A 21,095-nucleotide genomic window follows, 5' to 3' on the forward strand; every position below is an offset into this window, starting at 1 on the left:
GTGATCCAAATCTCTTAATAAATACACATGAACATATTTGATCATTTTGAAATCCATTCTTTAATAAATATTCACTAAGACGTTTATATCACATACGTCCAGATTGTTTCAATCCATATAGAGATCTGCATAATTTAACAGAGTAAAGGTCTCGACGATCTGAATTAAATGCTTCTAGCATTTTAAATCCTTTTAGGAGTTTCATGTATATGTTTTTATCAAGGGAGCAGTATAAATATGCCGTCACAACATCCATTAATCTCATCTGCAATTTCTTGTGTATTGATAAACTTATCAGATATCTAAATGTTGTTGCATCCACCACAGGAAAATATATTTCCTCATAATCAATACCAGGTCTCTACGAGAATACCCAGGCAACAAGTCGTGCCTTATATCTGAAAATTTCATTTTCTCATATTTATAACTGATCGGTTTAATACTAAGCTCGAACTCCGCTCGATCATATAATCATAGGCTCGAGTTCGGCTCGAAAGACTTGAAAGACTCGAATATGACAACTACCTTTTCCTGAAAGAGGGCCTTGCACGAAACCAAACCGCCCCACCCGATCAAGTACCAGTTGCTTCGCTTATTTAAATATATTTATATATTAATTTCTTATATTAAAAAAAATAACTAAATATGATTTAGGGTTTTACTGAAGCGAGATTTAGGGCTTCAAAACGAGATATAAGTTTGTTGAAGAAGTATCAATGGACAGTCTCTTGAGTCTTCTTACAAAATAGTTATGAAAGTCGTGTATTGTAATTAAGATAAACTTAAAAAACATATTATACTCCATTAGGTTTATTTTGAAAAATAAAATACTTTATAGTGAAATAAAAATAATTTTATATCTCATATAATATAATATATTGAAATTTGCATATGTTAAATAAAATTACAATATAATTATATTTTTTATTTGATTTTCAAAAATTATCTTTATGTAATTAAATTAATATAAAATCTATTTATTTCCTTATAAGTATTATATAATATATTTTTTAATTTATAAATATTATTATAGTATATCTTGATATACCAAAATATTGAAAATCTCATACCTTTTATGTACCAATAACTTTTGTATCGGTATCATAAGCAATAAGTCCATAAATAGTCTTATGGGTGTTTCAAATTTTGATTAAAGGGTAAAATACAATATAAATAAGTTATATGATTAGGCTCGAAAAAGCTCGACGAGCCATCAAGCGAGTCATACTTAAGCTCGAATTTGGTTCGAATCTTAAACGAGCTGGCTCGAGCTCGGCTCAAATTTGATTTTGACCGAACTCGAATCGAGCTTTGACCGAGCGGCTCACGAACGACTCGACTCATTTACACCTCTAATGTGTAGTTTTGATATGAATTAATGTTGTTGCATGTTCCCAAGCTTGTATCAGAAGTTTCGTTTTCATATGCAACGGTCTTGCAATTAGTTGTAGATGTTTTATCAATGACTCTGCAATGCCATTTTGTGTGTGAACATGTGCTACTGGATGTTCAACACTTATCCCAATTGACATAAAATAACTATTAAAAGTTTGGGAGGTAAATTATACAGCATTATCAAAACGAATAGATTTAATTAAATAGTCTGGAAAGTGAGCTCGTAATTTGATAATTTGAGCAAGTAATCTTGCAAATATTTGATTACGAGTTAATAATAAACACACATGTGACCATCTTGTTGATACGTCAATTAATAACATAAAATATATGAATGGTCCACATGGTGGATGAATAGGACCACATATGTCACCTTCTATTCTTTCAAGAAATTTCAAGGGTTCAGTCCTAATTTTAGATGGTGATGGCCTTATTATTAACTTCTCTTGTGAACAAGCAACACAAGAAAATTAATTGGGTAGAAAAATCTTTTGGTTTTTCAGTGAATGCCCACATGAATGATTAATTATTCTTTGTATCATAATAGCTCTAAGATGTCCCAATCTATCATGCCATGTAATAAAATTATTTTGATCGACAAACTTCTTATTTGTAACAACATGTACTTCACCAACACTTATGTTTGTGAGATATAATCCAGAGGAAACTGAGGGTAATTTTTCTAAATAACATTTTTTACCCGAGATGATACTTGTGATAGATAAATATTCTTTATTGTTTTCATTTATAGTCTCGATGTGATATCCATTTCCGCAGATATCTTTAAAACTCAACAACTTTCTTCGAGATTTGGACGAATACAATGCATTATAAATACAAGTGTTTGTTCATTTAGGAAATATAATAGTTACTCTTCCGGAGCCTTCAATAATTTTTGAACTACCCAATATTGTATTCACATATGTCTCTTTCATCACTAAAGAAATAAAACATTTCTTTCTTTTCAAAATGGTATGTGTTGAGGCACTATCTACGAGACAACTGCATTTTTCATTCATCACGTGTTCACTTCCAGAAATCTTCATTTACTTCATTAAATAAAATATAATATTAATAATTAATAACGAACAAATAATAATAATAATAATAAAGCATCATCAAACTAAATATATATATAACGCATTAATTAATAGTACATTTATTTTATTTATTTTATTCTTTTTTTCAAAATTTTATTAAATATTATAAAGAAAACACAAAATATCAAATGACCTAATTCTTATTTTTACGCTAGACAAGAAAATCGGCTACGTGAAACCCGGAGAAGTCATCGGGTCCAAATTCAGGGAATGGGTTCGATCTAGTTGGACGGGCCTCATTATTTTTCATCAAAAGCTCATTATTTTATTCAGCCAATAATATACATGATATTAATTCTGAATATTTCTCAAAACCTTTTGCACGATAATTCTGCTGTAGGAACACATTCGATGCATGAAATGAGGAGAATTTTTCTCTAACATGTCTCCGTCAATAATAACTTCTCCACATATTTGAGTTGAGAAGTAATCTGAAATAAAGAAGAATTATATTCACTCACTGATTTAAAGTCTTGTAGGCGCAAATGCATCCATTCAAATTGAGCTTTTAGAAGAATGAAATTTTTAAATGATCGTACCTTTCATTCAAATTGTTACATAGGACCAATGGATCTTTCACAATGTGATACTCAATTTTTAAACCTTCGTGAATATGAAGACGAAGGAAAATCATTGCTTTGGCCTTATCTTGGTCGGCCGTAGTGTTTTCATCTTTGATGGTATTTCTAAGATCATTAGCGGCAAGATGAATTCCAGTATCTAGAATCCATGAAAGGTAATTCTTTCCGGTGATGTCAAGAGTCGTGAACTCTAATTTCGTAAGGTTCGACATGGAATTGTTAGATGAAATAGTTAAGATTGAAATTATAAGAGAATACCGTTGTCAATCTTATTCGATTTGGTTTGCACAAACGAGGTGCAAAAATTTGGCTACCACAAACGAAGAGGGAGCCTTCGACCTTTGCTTCAGGATCGAGAGTTATCGTGCTGATAACGTGTTATGAACATACAAGATAAAGAACGAGAGAGATAACAACGAGAGAATGTATTATTGTTTATGAAAGGTACACCTTTACAATATTCCTATGTGTCCTATTTATAGAACTAGATACATAGAAACCAAAGATATTCATAATGGTAGAATATGAAAACAAAGAGTCTTACACAATGACATCCATAAAATATATTGCATTTATAATACAAACAATTATTTATTTGAGGATATTTTAATTATTAATAATTCATTAAAATTTGATTAATCTTCCAAAAGAATCAAAAATTTATCCCCCACTTTATTTACATAATATTATTAAATGTTTTATATGTTGATAGTATGCAAACAAAATTTAACGAATCAAATTTATTTGACTCTGACCTGTTCTAAAAAAGTCGAAGTATTTCGAATTCTTTGTTGAGTTTCTTGAGCTTCCTGTGGATCAATAGTTTTATTATTTTCATATTTTAACTTAGTGTATAATAAATCTACATTTTGACTTAAGTGAACAAGATATTCAAATTCAGATTAAACCAAAATTCTTGGGTCAAATTATTTTGACTAAGTGTTGAAATAATTTAACTACTGATATTTTGATGATGAAATAACTTATGAGTTTTGATACAGGTGTATTGAGACAATATGTTATAAGACTTGTATCTAATGAGGGTCATTAGACCGATTTTGGCTTTCATTGCATAAAATTAGACTTACAGTCTAACTCATTGGAGTTAGACGTGTAGTCTAATAGACGTGTAATTAGACGAATGGTCTAATAGATACACGGAATTAGACGTAAGTCTAATAGAATTAGACGTAAGTCTAATAGAATTAGACGTAAGTCTATTAGAATTAGACGTACAGTCTAACTCATCGCAGTTAGACGTGTATTCTAATAAATGTAAAGAATTAGACGCAAGTCTAATGAATACACCGAATTAGACGTACAGTCTAACTCATCGGAGTTAGACGTGTAGTCTAATAAATGTAAAGAATTAGACGCAAGTCTAATGAATACACGGAATTAGACGTACAGTCTAACTCATCGGAGTTTGACGTGTAGTCTAATATATTTGTAATTCGACGGGTAGTCTAATTGATATTCAGAATTAGACGTACAGTCTAACTCATCTAAGTTAGACGTGTAGTCTAATATATTTGTAATTAGATGGGTAGTCTAATTGATACGGAATTAGACATGCAGTCTAACTCAGTGGAGTTAGACGTGTAGTCTAATAGAATATGAAAGTTAGACGTGCGTCTAACTCCTTCAGACAAGTCTGAGGTAGAACCGGAATTAGACGTGCAGTCTAAATCAGTGGAGTTAGACGTGCAGTCTAATGGTTATTGGATAATTAGACGCGAGTCTAATTCTATTAGACCAGGCGATCTAATACACGTTTTTCTATTAGAAGGAGATGACTTATTTCATTAGACTGATTTTCACAATCCGTCTAACTGAAATACGTCTAATGCTCAGTTTAAGCAGTACGCTTGAATCTAACATCTCTCCTACCCACGTGCTATAAGTGTACCCTACTTTTGCTCCACTTTCTAGTAAAGATTAGTACAGCAGCTATACGCATTCAATCAAGGAATGCCACGTAAGAGAATTTTCCTCAAATTACTTGTTTTGCAGTTACATCTTCATTTTCTTTTTCAGCAGGAGACTCCTCTGTATCGCTATCAGTCTATATGGACTTGTTCTGACTGCAAATGAATGCTTTCTGGTTCTTCTTTGCTTGAGAATTAACACTGTAGATCAGCTTCATTTTCTTTTCTTTTTCAGCAGGAGACTCCTCTGTATCGCTGTCAGTCTATATGGACTTGTTCTGACTGCAAATGAATGCTTTCTGGTTCTTCTTTGCTTGAGAATTAACACTGTAGATCTGGTTGAGCTTATCCCATATCTCTTTTGCAGTGGAACAGGACTTGATCTCACAGAACATATTCATATTGAGTGACTGGAACAAAATATTCTTAGCAACATTATCCAGGTTGTTGGTCACTTTTTCTTCAATAGTCCACTCACTTCTTGGCTTTGAAATCTTTATGGGTCCATCGGTGATGACACTCCACATATCATAGTCAATACAGCCAAGTGAGTTTGCATCCTTATCATCCAACAATCGTAGTTGTCCTTTGACAAAAGAGGAATTTCATTGATGCAAGACATGCTTTGGGTTCTTGATGCTTGAGAATAGAAACAGGGCTCTGATACAAATTGATAGGATCGACTTTATCGATAGAGACGGGGGTCTGACTAAGGATGAAGGCTTATGAAAAACGGTTTGAAAGAAATCATGTTAGGGATTTAATTCGCTTTTTATTCTACGCAAACTTGTGTAAACACTTGAAACGGATTCAAGGCGGAATTGTTTACTTGGGTTTGAAGCACAAGATGAAATATGAAAAGATGACAGAAAAGAAGAACACAGCAGTTTGTTTATGGATGTTCGGAGAAACTTTCATACGTCACCCCTTCTTCCAACCACTGGAAGGATTCACTAAAATATGATTAGAATCATATATAGTTTACACACACACTTAGCTCACTATTGAACATAACACTTTTTGTTCAATTACAAGATGAAGAATATCACTCAGCTAAAGGTGTTTTGATTCTATCTCTCTCTCGATTCACATAAAGTACAATCAGAAAGAAGCTTCACAATATTCAAAGGCTTGAATTCTTTGTAGTTTCAGTAAGCAAGATTGGTAAGTAACAAGTGCTTCGTCCGTTGTCCTTAGGATTGGTTAAATACTGAGCAGGAGCTAACGGTCGAAACTTCAAGAATGATACGTGGCACTCTTCCATTGGAAAGCCTCCATTGTACATAGCAGGTTCTGAGCACAAGTATCGTGGTCGTACAGAACTAGTAGTGCACCGAATATTCCATCAACCTGGATAATGTTGCTAAGAATATTTTGTTCCAGTCACTCAACATGAATATGTTCTGTGAGATCAAGTCCTGTTCCACTGCAAAAGAGATATGGGATAAGCTCAACCAGATCTACAGTGTTAATTCTCAAGCAAAGAAGAACCAGAAAGCATTCATTTGCAGTCAGAACAAGTCCATATAGACTGACAGCGATACAGAGGAGTCTCCTGCTGAAAAAGAAAATGAAGCTGTAACATGTCTGATGGCAGATGACCAATCTAAGGTAAATGATATTTCTACACCAAAATTTACAAACGAGGAGTTAACTAATGCACTCAATGAAATGGCCATTGAGTACAAAAAGTTAGCTGACTCTTTTTATGAAATGAAAGTTAAATATGAATCAACCGTTCTTTCTCCAAATCAAGAATCTGAACCAAACGTTTTTGATGAAAATTAACAGAGATCTCATCTGAGAATAAGATGCTCAAAGAACAGATTCAAACTCTTTCATCCGAAAACAAGAGACTAAACTATATTGTCAGTGCATGGACAAGATCAGGAGATTCTGTCAAATATCAAATCAGCATGTTGAAACCTGCTAGATCTAGATCCGGTTTGGGATATGACAGCATTGACCCTAATCTGTCCTGCAAAAAGTCAAAACCAAATGACAAGTTTAAGTCTATACACTTTGTCAAAGGGAGTATGACTGACTTTGAATCTGATCCTATTTATAAAGAAGTTTCTTTCAAAAATGAAATAGTTTATGTTCCACCAACTGTTAGCTGGCTTAAGAATAAGCTAGAAAAGGCTAATAGGTCTGGTAATTCAAAATCTGAATCTAAGTCAAGAAGTTTTAAAAGAAAACCTTCTTCAAAAATTAAAGGATCAGTGGCTAGCAGGAAGTCATCTACTAAGTTAAAATCTTATGCATTAATCACAACACAAAATGGGAAATCCATTAGAATAACTCAAATATGGATTCCTAAGGGACTGATTGACCGAGGACCCAATTGAAGGTGGGTACCAAAAGATTGTAAATATCTATTTATGTAGGTACAAATAAATGAAGGACTGGAGGAATCTGTATGGTATCTTGATAGCGGATGTTCCAGACATATGACAGGAAACAGACGGCTTCTCACTGATATATCAGACTGCTCTGGACCTAAGATCACATTTGGTGACAACAAGAAGGGTAAGACCATGGGTAAGGGTAAGATTATCCATGGTAACCTAACTATTAATGACGTGCTGCTGGTTGACAATCTGTGTTATAATTTAATCAGCATTAGTCAATTATGTGATAATGGTTTGTTAGTAGACTTTCAAACTCATGCATGTTTAGTTAAAGACCAAGATGGAAACATTTTATTGACTGGAAGTAGAGTAGGAAACTCATATAAAATGAATTGGCAAAAAGAGACATCTAACCCTATGTGCATGATTGCCAAGAATGACCAGAAATGGTTATGGCATAAACGTTTGAACCATTTGAATTTTAAAACTATCAACAACATTTGTTCAAACAATTTAGTTATTGGTTTACCCAAACTTCAGTTTTCAAAGGACAAGATATGCACTGCTTGCCAGTTAGGCAAATAGGGAAGATCATCGTTCAAAAGAAAAGGGAAATCACAATCCAACCGTATCCTAGAACTTTTACATATGGATCTTTTGGTCCAATTCCTGTAAAAAGTATAGGAGGAATGAGATTTTCCTTATTTGTTATCGATGACTTTTCTTGTTTTACATGGGTTGCATTTTTACCATCAAAAGATAAAACTGCTGAAAACTTGATTAGGATATTTAAAGGAATTCAGAATCAGAAATCTTTAAATATCACATGCATCAGAAGTGATTAGTGAACTGAATTTATTAACAGATACCTATCATCTTAACTTGAGGAGACTAGAATTAGGCACGAGTTGTCTAGTGCCAGAACTCCACAGCAAAACGGCATTGCTGAGAGAAGAGTGAGAACTCTGAAGGAAGCAGCGAGGTCTATGCTTGCTGAATCAGATGTTCCTCAGAGGTTCTGGGTGGAAGCCATTAGTACTGCTTGCTATACACAAAATCGGTCAATAATTAACAAACGTTTTGATAAAACTCCCTATGAACTGTATTATGGGAGAATTCCCACAGTTTCTTACTTTAAAATATTTGGGTGCAAATGTTTTATCCATAACAATGGAAAGGTTTATTTGACTGCTTTTGATGTTAAAGAAGATGAGGGATTCATGTTGGGATACTAATCAGTAAGCAAGGCTTACAGAGTATACAACAAAAGAACACAGACTATTGAAGAATACCTTCATGTAGTGTTTGATGAGCCTGTTGAGAGCAAATCCAATGAACCCATTGATCTTGCTGACAGACTGCAAGCGGCTAGTCTTGAGTCTGTAAGTGAAGAAGAAGAAACCTTGGACAAGCGGATGGCTTTATCTGATCATGTGGCTGATCCGGTTGAAATTCAACCAGACGTGCAAACTCCTGTTCAACAAGAAGTTTAGAGTTTGGATGTCACGGTGTCACCAGTTCAGATGACCAATCCCCTTGGATCCAATTTCAGATGGAACAAAAATCATCCACCAGAACTGATTATCGGAAACCCTTTTTCTCCTCGAAGGACAAGACGTCAACTGGTGGATGAAATGGCCAATTTTGCATTTATTTCTCAAATTGAACCTAAGAAAATTGGTGAAGCCATAGTTGATCCAGATTGGATCAATGCTATGCAAGAGGAGTTAAACCAATTCGATAGAAATAAAGCGTGGTATCTTACTCCTAGACCAACTGACAAGTCAGTCATAGGAACAAGATGGGTACTTAGAAACAAGCTTAGTGAAGGTGGTTTAGTTATTCAAAACAAAACTCGTTTAGTTTTTCAAGGATACAGACAAGAGGAAGGTATTGATTTTGATGAGTCTTTTGCACCGGTTGCAAGACTAGAGGCAATCAGAATCTTCCTAGCATATGCATCATTTAAGAATTTTAAAGTCTTTCAAATGGATGTAAAAAGTGCTTTCCTAAATGGAAAATTAAGTGAAGAAGTATATGTTGAACAACCCCTTGGTTTTGTATATCATGTTTTGCCAAATCATCTTTACAGGCTTAACAAAGCATTGTATGGTCTAAAACAAGCTCCTAGAGCTTGGTATGACACTTTAACTAATTTCTTGCTTGATCATGATTTTGTTGTTGGAACAGTGGATAAAACCTTGTTTAGATTTACTAAAGACTCTCACATTCTACTTGTTCAGATATATGTTGATCACAATATTTTTGGGTCAACTAACCCCAAACTATGTGAGAAAATTGTCAAGTTGATACAGGACAGGTTTGAAATGAGCATGATGGGAGAACTTACATTCTTCCTTGGGCTTCAGATCCGTCAGTTAGAAAACTTAACTCTCATCAACCAGGCCAAATACACCAAAGAATTGTTAAAGAAGTTTGGTTTGGAGAACTGTTCTGCAGCAGCTACTCTAATGAGTTCTTCAGTTAAATTGGATAAAGATGAAGGTGGCCAAAGTGTTGATGTAACAGCATATAGAGGACTCATCGGTTCTCTGCTATATGTAACTACTAGCAGGCCAGACATTCAATTTGCTGTTGATGTTTGTGGCAGATTTCAGGCTGATCCTAAACTCTCTCATTTTACTGCTGCTAAACGTATTCTTAAATACTTAAAAGGAACTCAAAATGTGGGACTATGGTATCCGAAGGATTCCAGTTTCAATTTAATTAGTTTCTCAGATGCAGATTATGCAGGGTGCAAAATTGATAGAAAAAGCACAAGTGGAACTTGCCAGTTCCTTGGAGATCGTCTAATCACATGGTTCAGCAAGAAGCAGACGTCAGTCGCCACGTCTACAGTAGAAGCAGAGTATCTTGCAGCTGGTAGTTGTTGTTCTCAAGTTTTGTGGATTCAACAACAGCTCAGAGACTATGGGATTGAGGCTGATGAATCTCCAATTTTCTGCGACAACACAAGTGCTATTGCAATCTCCTACAACCCAGCTCTGCATTCTCGGACAAAGCACATTGAAATCAGGCATCATTTCATCCGAGAACACATCAATCAGAAGTAAATTCGTCTTGAACATGTTCCTACAGATCAACAAACTGCGGACATTTTTACGAAACCTCTACCGGAAGCTAAGTTTTCTCATTTTAGAAACATGCTAGGTCTTGTTGATCTTGATTAACGAAATTACATGCATAAATTGAGGGGAAACTTATTGTTCAAAACGCAACTGAACAGATATGAAAGACGGAAGTCTTAATTTGTCCTAAGGATTCAGAGTTTTAAGAAACACAGATACTTAGACTCTTATCTACCTTAGCAGTTTCATCTTTATATGAAATTATTGTCTTGGTTATTTTAACCTGCTTGGTTAGACGGATGCGTCTATTAGACGGACACGTCTAATAGACGTTAGACGTTTTTACGTCTTAAGCAAGAGGATGCTCACGTCTAATAAGACACACGTGTCTCACGTGATGTTATAGCATAATTAGACATACACGTCTAATAGACTGATTTTCAAAAAGAAGTTGAAAATGTGAAATGGAAACTAAAACGTCTAACTACTGGGTGTAATTAGACTCTTCATCTTCTGGCTATTCAGACAGCTGTCCTTTAATGATTTCTGTTTAAGCCTTCTTTCCCGCCGAAAAATAAATCAGTCATTCCTCAAAAGAATTGAAGACACGTGTCTCGCAATATGCAAGGAATGACTAATATTTCTGACAACTTTTGCTTGTACACTTAGTATTAAACGTTCTGTTTCATGCTAACATTAAATGTTGTGTTTATTGGGAACTGTCTTTTGAAGTTCTTGACGGTAAAAACAATCATTAGCTTTCTTCTACATGATTAAAACCCTGATATTGATAGGATCATTCACTCTAAAAGATAGAAGATCCTTGAAATCAATCTCTCTCTCTCTTTAGAAGTCGAATCGTTCAAACCCTTGTTCATCAAATCATATTGCTGCCTTTCTGACCAAAATCGATTCAAGTGGATTTTCAATCTGTATCCACTTTACAATCTCCGGGAATGCATAGGATGTTCGAATCGTTAAAAGCTTCTGGGCTGAGAAGATTCCTCACCCCTCATGAAACCTATCACAAACAGCTAGTCAACGAATTCTTCGAAAGTGCTAGCTTCTATCAATACAGTGTTATTGCTGGTGCAGTAATGGTCCAGATGGTCTGTATTTCAGAAGAATCTTTTAGTGCATTTTTCCATCTCCCAAAAGAAGGTATTGATGATTTCTCGACCGCTCCTCCTAACCTAATGTATACGATGATGAAAGTCTTTTCCGATTCTCCTGAAGTAGATATTCACGGAAAGGAAAACCTCCTGAAGGTTGAATATGCTCTCTTAAGCGACATCATATCGAAATCCCTTCTGTCTAAAGAAACTTCTTACGAGTATTGTACGAAAGTCTTTCAGATAATGGTGGCTATCATCAGGGGTGTTCCTGTGAACTGGACAAGCTTTATCTTTGGAATCTTGTCAGAATGGTTGTTGCTCGGAAGAAGATTTTCGGATTTGATGGTCCTCTCAGCTCTCTTATTTGTTTTCTCCTAAACGAACCCGGTAAGAGCTTTCCCCTTCCTTCTAAGATCCTGAACTACCAGAAAGTGGTAGATTACATTCAAAGGGTAGAAACGCTCAAATCTAAGAAAAGGAAAAGAGAAGACTCCAACTCCCCTCTAACTGCAGTCTTAGAGATATCTTAGGTTGAAGTCTATCCTTTCCAGAAGTCATGACCAGGAAGAAGAAGAAGAATAGTGATTAAATGTCTTTTTGAAGTTATTTTGAATGTTTTCACGATATTTTTGGTAAACTTATTTTGATTACATTAAACAATGTTTTGAGTGTTTTGAGTGGTAAACTCATATGTGATTAACTTGGATGTTTTTGAATGATTTACTTGCATGCTTTTTGTTTATTTATATGATGAATGCATGCTTTGATATATATATATATATATATATATATATATATATATATATATATATATATATATATATATATATATATATATATATATATATGCAGGTCTACAATTTCTTCATCAAAAAGGGGGAAATTGTTGGGTCAAATTATTTTGACTAAGTGTTGAAATAATTTAACCACTGATATTTTGATGATGAAATAACTTATGAGTTTTGATACAGGTGTATTGAGACAATATGTTATAAGACTTGGATCTAATGAGGGTCATTAGAACGATTTTGGCTTTCATTGCATAAAATTAGACTTACAGTCTAACTCATCGGAGTTAGACGTGCAGTCTAATAGACGTGTAATTAGACGGATGATCTAATAGATACACGAAATTAGACGTAAGTCTAATAGAATTAGACGTGCAGTCTAACTCATCGGAGTTAGACGTGTAGTCTAATAAATGTAAAGAATTAGACGCAAGTCTAATGAATACATGGAATTAGACGTAAGTCTAATAGAATTAGACGTACAGTCTAACTCATTGGAGTTAGACGTGTAGTCTAATAAATGTAAAGAATTAGACGCAAGTCTAATGAATACACGGAATTAGACGTACAGTCTAAGTCATCAGAGTTAGACGTGTAGTCTAATATATTTGTAATTAGACGGGTAGTCTAATTGATATTCGGAATTAGACATACAGTCTAACTCATCAGAGTTAGACGTGTAGTCTAATATATTTGTAATTAGACGGGTAGTCTAATTGATACGGAATTAGACGTGCAGTCTAACTCAGTGGAGTTAGACGTGCAGTGTAATAGAATATGAAAGTTAGACATGCGTCTAACTCCTTCAGACAAGTCTGAGGTAGAACCGGAATTAGACGTGCAGTCTAACTCAGTGGAGTTAGACGTGCAGTCTAATGGTTATTGGATAATTAGACGCGAGTCTAATTATATTAGACCAGGCGTTCTAATAGACATTTTCTATTAGGAGGTGACTTATTTCATTAGACTGATTTTCACAATCTGTGTAACTGAAATACATCTAATGCTCAGTTTAAGCAGTACGCTTGAATCTAGCATCTCTCCTACCCACGTGCTATAGTTGTACCCTACTTGCCAATCTTTCTTACTGAAACTACAGAGAATTCAAGCCTTTGAATATTGTGAAGCTTCTTTCTGATTGTACTGTGTGTGAATCGAGAGAGAGAGCTAGAATCAAAACACCTTTAGCTGAGTGATATTCTTCATCTTGTAGTTGAACAGAAAGTGTTCTGTTCAATAGTGAGATAAGTGTGTGTGTAAACTGTATTTGATTGTAATCATATTATAGTGAATCCTTCCGGTGGTTGGAAGAAGGGGTGACGTATGAGAGTTTCTCCGAACATCCATAAACAAACTGTTGTGTTCTTCTTTAATAGTCATCTTTTTATATTTCATCTTGTGCTTCAAACCCAAGTAAACAATTCCGCCTTGAATCCGTTTCAAGTGTTTACACAAGTTTGCGTAGAATCATTAAGCGAATTAAATCCCTAACAGGATTTCTTTCAAACCGTTTTTCATAAGCCTTCATCCTTAGCCAGACCCCGTCTCTATCGATAAAGCCGATCCTATCAAAAATATTATTAAAAACTTCTCAACTCTTATCAGATATTGTTAACATTGAATAAAAAAAATATAATTGTACATATATCTTATCTAAAACATTAGTCACCCTTTAATTAAATTATCATGTACACCATGCATTTGCACAAATAATGATATAAAAAATCGCTAAAATAATTTACGGTAAAAACGTGATAGCATTTTTAATTTGAATCATACATATAGTATTTTTAATTTTATTTTAAACCATTTTAAGTTTATAGGCGGGTAAACCCACAATACGACACATGTATTCATTTACTCTCACATATATATCCAAATTAACCACTACTCTCGACCTGACAATCCGAACACTTTAAAAATTAAGCATCATTATATATATATATATATTTAGATAGATAGATAGATAGATTAGTTAGTTAAAAAGTTGAACTCATATTGTTAAAATGTCTCGCGTTCATCTAATTTAGTGTTTAATTTAAAATATAAAGTGTTATTAGTCTAGTTGGTTAAAGGACTGTACTTGTTTTGTTAGGTTGCGAGTTTGAAACATACATATAGCATTTTTAATTTTATTTTAAACCGTTTTCAATTTATTGACGGGTGAACCCACAAACCGACCCAAATATCCATTTACTCTCACATATAATCTCTCTCTCTCTTTATATATAATGATGATTAATTTTTAAAGTGTTCGGATTACCGGGTCGAGAGTTGTGGTTAATTTAGTTAGTTAAAAAGTTAAACGTATATTGTTAAATTATCCCGCGTTAATCAAATTTGGTGTTAAATTTAAAACTTAAAGTGTTAGTAGCGTTGTTGGTTAAAAGGTTATCCTTGTTTTTGTTAGGTTGCGAGTTCAAAACATACATATATCATTTTTAATTTTATTTTAACCGTTTTATGTAGGGGTGAGAAAAAATACCGATATTAAAAGTATATCGAAAATATTGTACCGTAATATATAAAAAATATCGATTTTAAAGGTATACCGAAAAAAAGGTAAGGTATGATAACGATACCGAAATTATTGGTACAGTAAAGGTATGAGATTTTTAAAATTTTGGTATATCGAGATATATCGAAATATCGAAATAGTATTTATAAGTTAAAATATAGCTTTCGTTAGGGAATTTCTCATCATAGAAGGAACGTAATACTTATAAGGAAATAATTAAATAAATTTGATATTAATTTAATTATAGAAATATAATTTTTGAATAATATCAAAATTTAATTATACTGAAATATTATTCTATATATACCTCTCTACCTTACCGATGAGATTGATTTTTTTAAAATTAATATGTTTTTTAGGTATCAAAAGTATAATACTGATACCGTACTTAAATTATGGTATACCGAAATGAAGGTTAAGGTAATGATATGAATTTTTTTGTATACCGAAATTAAGGTATATCGAAATTAAGGTATACCGAAATTGAGGTAAGGTAAATGTATGCATTTTTTACATAACGAAATTTTAGGTAAAGTATAAGGTATGGATAAAACATTAAGATATACCGTACCGACTCATCCCTAGTTTTCTGTTTATGAGCGGGTTAACCCACAATCTGACACAAGTATCCATTTACTCTCACATATACATCCAAATTAATCACAACTCTCGACCCGGCAATCCGAACACTTTAAAAATTAAGCATCATTAATTATATATATATATATATATATATATATTTCACACATTAAACTAAATTTAAGTTGTTTATATTTCCTATTAAATTATATTAAATTTAAATAGAATAATAAATTATTAATATTTTATTCAATAATATTTAATTATATATATATAATTGTATTCATTTCAATCAATAATATCATCTATCTTGTTCATAGAATAATATTCTCATAAAATTAATTTGATTTTAGGAATTAAAATAAAAAAATTACAAATCTCTTATTGTCCTTGGTTTCTATCTTTCTATATAAATATTGTATTGTTAACCATTTAAAATCAAATTTTGCATTTTATAATCACTATATTTACTTGATTTTTCAATTTTACTATATGAATTGATTCAATTTTGGAGATGATGGTGCATCACAATGGTGATGATTAGAGTAAGTTTTCAAAATAGTCATATTTAGATTATATTTCTAGTTTCTTAAATTTACTTTAATCTTTATTTTATAACTCTAATTTTACTATTAAAACCCTTAAAAATAATATTTTTTTAATTAAATAAATTTAAATATATATTTGGTTAAATATGTTTTTAATAAGTTAAGGTACAATCAAAACGTTACATGTATACTATTCTTAAAAATAATATTGTTTACAATAGTTGTACTTTGACAACCCTGTATTATATATTATTTTATGACAAATATATTTATATTCAAGATATTTATATACAAGTTATATCATTCTATTCATTTATACTAAAAAAATTGTATATTTATTTTAAATATTTATAATATTTATATTTTTAGTAATCAAAAATAAAATTGATTGGGGTGGTCTAATCACAATTATTTTCAGATTTTTATATAAAATCTACTATTGAACTATTTTCACTTTACATCTTTGTATTATAATTCTAATATTTATGATGCACTTGAATTATTATTTTCAAAATGCTTTATAATTAAAAATTAATAAAGACTAATCAACTACAATAATTTTAATTGTATTTGCTAATAGAATATATTAATTAATGTAAGGACCATAAATACTAATTTTATAAAAACATAACAACTTCAATAAAATATGTTTGTATAAAAAAATTCATTATTAATATTTTAGTAAGAAATAACCTACCTATTAAACAGAATCAAAAATATTATTACCTTAAGTAACTTACACATTTTGTAAATAAAATATCATATATATATATATATATTAATAAATTGAATATAAAATAAAATACTAACCTAGTAATAATTTTTTGATATTAAAAGAAAAGTTAGATGTTCATAATCTATTTTTAAAATTCTTAATTACTTAGTCAGGAGTCATGACACCTTATTTATATTGTTAACAAAACACCTAAAAATAAAAAAACTATTTAGGTACAAAATTTAATAACAAGAAATAGATATAAAACAAAGAAAAATTAACTTAAACTACAATAGGGTAAATAATAGTTCTTTACAACGGTTTCATATGTCGCATTATCCTAAACGACTCGTGACAATAAAAATTACCAACTGCAATATTTTTAATTTATCGAAAGAATAATTCTCTAATTTGATTTAAATTTTTTTATAAATTATAATTGATACTTAATAGGATCATACTGTCATAATGATATTCTTGTAATTTGTTCGAGTTGTTAAATGAAAGTGAAACTTGTTATCCAATCCTTTCAATTATTGTCAATAATGATACTCTTGTAATCTCATCCTTAACGGATATTAGTGAGTCTTCTTTCAAATTGGATAAAAGGATAGTAAATAGTTTTAGGAGAAGTTTAAGTTATAAAATGGCGGAAACATTGGTGTACACTAATAATTTACTAAAAGTAGAAGAATTTAACTAATGAAAATATTGTTCAGATGATAAACTTGAATTGAATTGTAAAAGAAAATTTAAAAATTAAGAAGAGTGATTTTTTAATATTGAAGTCTAAATTAACTAACATTTATCTAACCTAAATTGTATGATCAATTTATAAAAAAAATTTGCAGATATAAATACGATTGAGGACCGTTCCGAATTTCACTCTCTGGTCTGGTCTAAACTTCAGTCAAATTTAAAAATTACACTTATGTTAATTCTTGTTAACTTTAATTTTTTAATTAAATTTACTAATTTTTACAATTGCTAAATTTTAAAAAATATATTTTATTTTATGATTAATATCTTTATTTTTTAGTTTTGTGTAACGATCACGTATTAACTATATTAAATTGATTTTTTGTTTAAGAATATATTTATTAGGTATCAAAGGTATAATACTGATACCGTATCAAAATTAAAGTATACCAAAATCAAGGTAAGGTAAATGTATGGATTTTTGTATACCAAAATTTTCGGTAAGGTATAAGGTATGAATAAAAAATTAAGGTATACCGTACCAAAACATACCTAGAAATGAATCAATATATTGAATATATAACTGTGAAAATAAAACTTTCATGGTAATAAAATTTTAATTATAATTATTTCTTAATAGACATAGTAATATATATTTTGTTACGAACATAATTATTATATATTTTAACAATATTATCACAGTATTATTAAGATTAGATATTTTGATATTATTATTATTATTATAACTTATTGATTTATTAACATTAATATTTTAAATAAATACATCAAAATTTTATGTAAATTAGAATACTCTATAGAGACATATAAATAAAGAAGTTGTTTCAACATCTTTATCACATTCTCAAATCTTTTATAACTCCTTTGTCATATTATTCACAATTTTGATTTTTTTTTGTTTATCTAACCTCTCTCTAGCTACTATTATATTAATTTCTCAGGTCGTTTGAGTTATCTTTTACATAGAATGAACATCCCGTATTCTCCGTTGACACATCTAATAAGTCCTCAAATATCAACCTTGTTTCTGTCAAATATTTAGTCTTTGTTTCATTTACATTGTTCACTTATATTTAAGCGACTTTATTATTTTCTGTAGTTAAAAAAACAATTGGACACTAAAAAGAACCATCGTTATTATCAAACATCAATAGTCTAAAATTTCACATATAAGATAAATACGACAAATAAATCTAAATATATCAAGGTTTACATTGTGTTAAAAGTATCAATATCAATTTATATTTTTTATTTCTTTCTTTTGTTCATCTAACCTCTCGCTAGCTACTATTATATTAACTTTTTAGGTCGGTTGAGTTATCTTCTTACATAAAATCAACATCACGTATTCCGCTGACACATCTGATGAATCCTCAAATATCCAACTTGTTTCTGTATAATATTTTATCTCCGTTTCACTTATATTTTATTTACATTGTTCACTTATATTTAAGTGACTTTATTATTTGTAGTAGTTAAAAAAACAAATGGACACTAATAAGAACAATCATTTTTATCAAACATCAATAGTCTAAAATTTCACATATAAGATGAATACGACAAATAAATCCAAGTATATCAAGGTTTGCAGTATGATAAAAGTATCAATATCATTGTATATATTTATGATGACTTATATAGTATTATTACGAGTTACTAATATTTTGTTATCTTTTTGTTTGATGTAAGTAACATTCTTTTTCAACTTTAACAAGTTTGAATGTATAAACATCTAACACACTTATACCTTAATCTAATTAATTTGTGATATCAGTATATAAACTATCATAGACATATAACTTTTAATTAATGCATTTTATATTATAAGTTTCAATAACTTGTATTTTCTCATTGTCATCTTTGTTCGTTTTAAGTGCGAGATTATTATGTTTTACGTTTTTTTAATAATAACATTATTGTCAGTTTGTGTTTTCTTTTTATCTTTACTCATATAAATTTAAATATTACTCCTAAGTATTAATATTTAGTATTTCACTCAATGGGGACGTTTTGATTGAAGACCAACATGTGTTGCTTGGGATGGAAAGCTCGAGACTTGTATTGTGCATGTCATATATGCAACAAACACATCGGTTGACACTACAAGTATTGGAGTTTGAGAGAGTAATTGAGGAGGAGGTCATTAGAGTCTCACATAAGGTATGATAGGTATGCGTTGTTAAAGAATGGCTATTTTTAATTACAAGAATTTTTATTTCATGATATTGTGTCATATCATTTATAATATGTTTCTTAGTTTAGAAGGGCATGTTTCATTTATTAATATTTTGTACGAATCCTCTATATTTTCATCTAACTATTATTAGATTACTCTTAAATAATTATTCTTATGAGTTCAAAGAAAAAATATTTTTTCAATTATGTACACTTGTTAATTAGGATATTGTATTTATGAAACATTGAATGTAAAAATCACATAATATTTTGTTTGTTCTAATCAAAAAATGTAAAAACAACTCGATAAGAGATTCCACAATTCTACCATTACCTAGAACTTGGATTAAAAATTTTCTGAATTGGAAAAATTTGGTTGTTGATGACCATGTGAATTAATTAACTTGTGATATTATAATATAATTAACTTTAAAAATTGAGTGATTATCAATATAAAATGGTAAAAAAATTATCAAATTGTATTGAGTCTAACTCATAGTGATCATTTATTAATGAATGATTAAGGTTACCAAATAATTGAACTTGGAGCAATTTACCTTTATTATTTCAAACCAATCATTCTTTTAATTTTAGAAACTCTTTCTAAATAATTTTTTGGGGAAAAACGACTTAGCATTATTTTATTAAAAATCCCAAAATAGTAAAAAAATCACGAGTATAAGAGATCATTCTAGAAAGATCTAGAATGATTTTGAAGTCGTATCATTCTGAAAAAAAAACTGTAAATGAACTATCTGATTACAATGTTTTCGTTTCTAATGATTTTAGTAAACGGTATATTCCAATTCCTGATGATATTCCAATTCTTCTATGTACTTGTGACTTTTCTCCACATCCCTGCTAGTGCGCCACAATCCGAGACTATGTCTCTCCATAATTCTTTAACACTTCTGCGGGTTCTGCCATAGACTCTCGCATTACGTTTTCTGTCAAATGTTATAAACTACTACTCCAAATCCGCACTTGAATACGTTTATTGTGAATATGTTTCCTTTTGGCTTGAGTAGTGCTGTTTTTTTAATTTCTTTCCATTCCTTCAGGAAACTAATACTCCAGGCTTTTAAAATATATATCCCAAATTTCCAATGCTATACTGCAGCTCCTAAATAGGTGATCAATAGTTTCTTCACTTCTGTTGCATAGAAAACAACTCACGTCCGAGATGCTCATATACTTGTTGATACGGTCACGAGTGAGGAGTCTTTTCCAAAAGGCAAGCTATAAGATGAACTGGTGTCGAGGAACGATCTTGGTTGACCATACGAGTGGAGCACATTCTACTTTCTATGCTTTTTCTCGGATTACCTCCCATATTCTCTTTAAGACCAGCTTCCCATTGTCTTCTGCATTACATTCATGAACGTCGGGTCTGTCTTAGAGTTGTATGTTAGATCTAGTATCCTATGTCCTTCTAGATTTTTTCTCAAAAGCGAGTCCTAGTCCCTGTCTTTTACGTCTATAATTTTTACCACTGC

This window comes from Impatiens glandulifera, chromosome 7, assembly GCF_907164915.1.
Source record: "Impatiens glandulifera chromosome 7, dImpGla2.1, whole genome shotgun sequence".
Classification (NCBI taxonomy): Eukaryota; Viridiplantae; Streptophyta; class Magnoliopsida; order Ericales; family Balsaminaceae; genus Impatiens; species Impatiens glandulifera.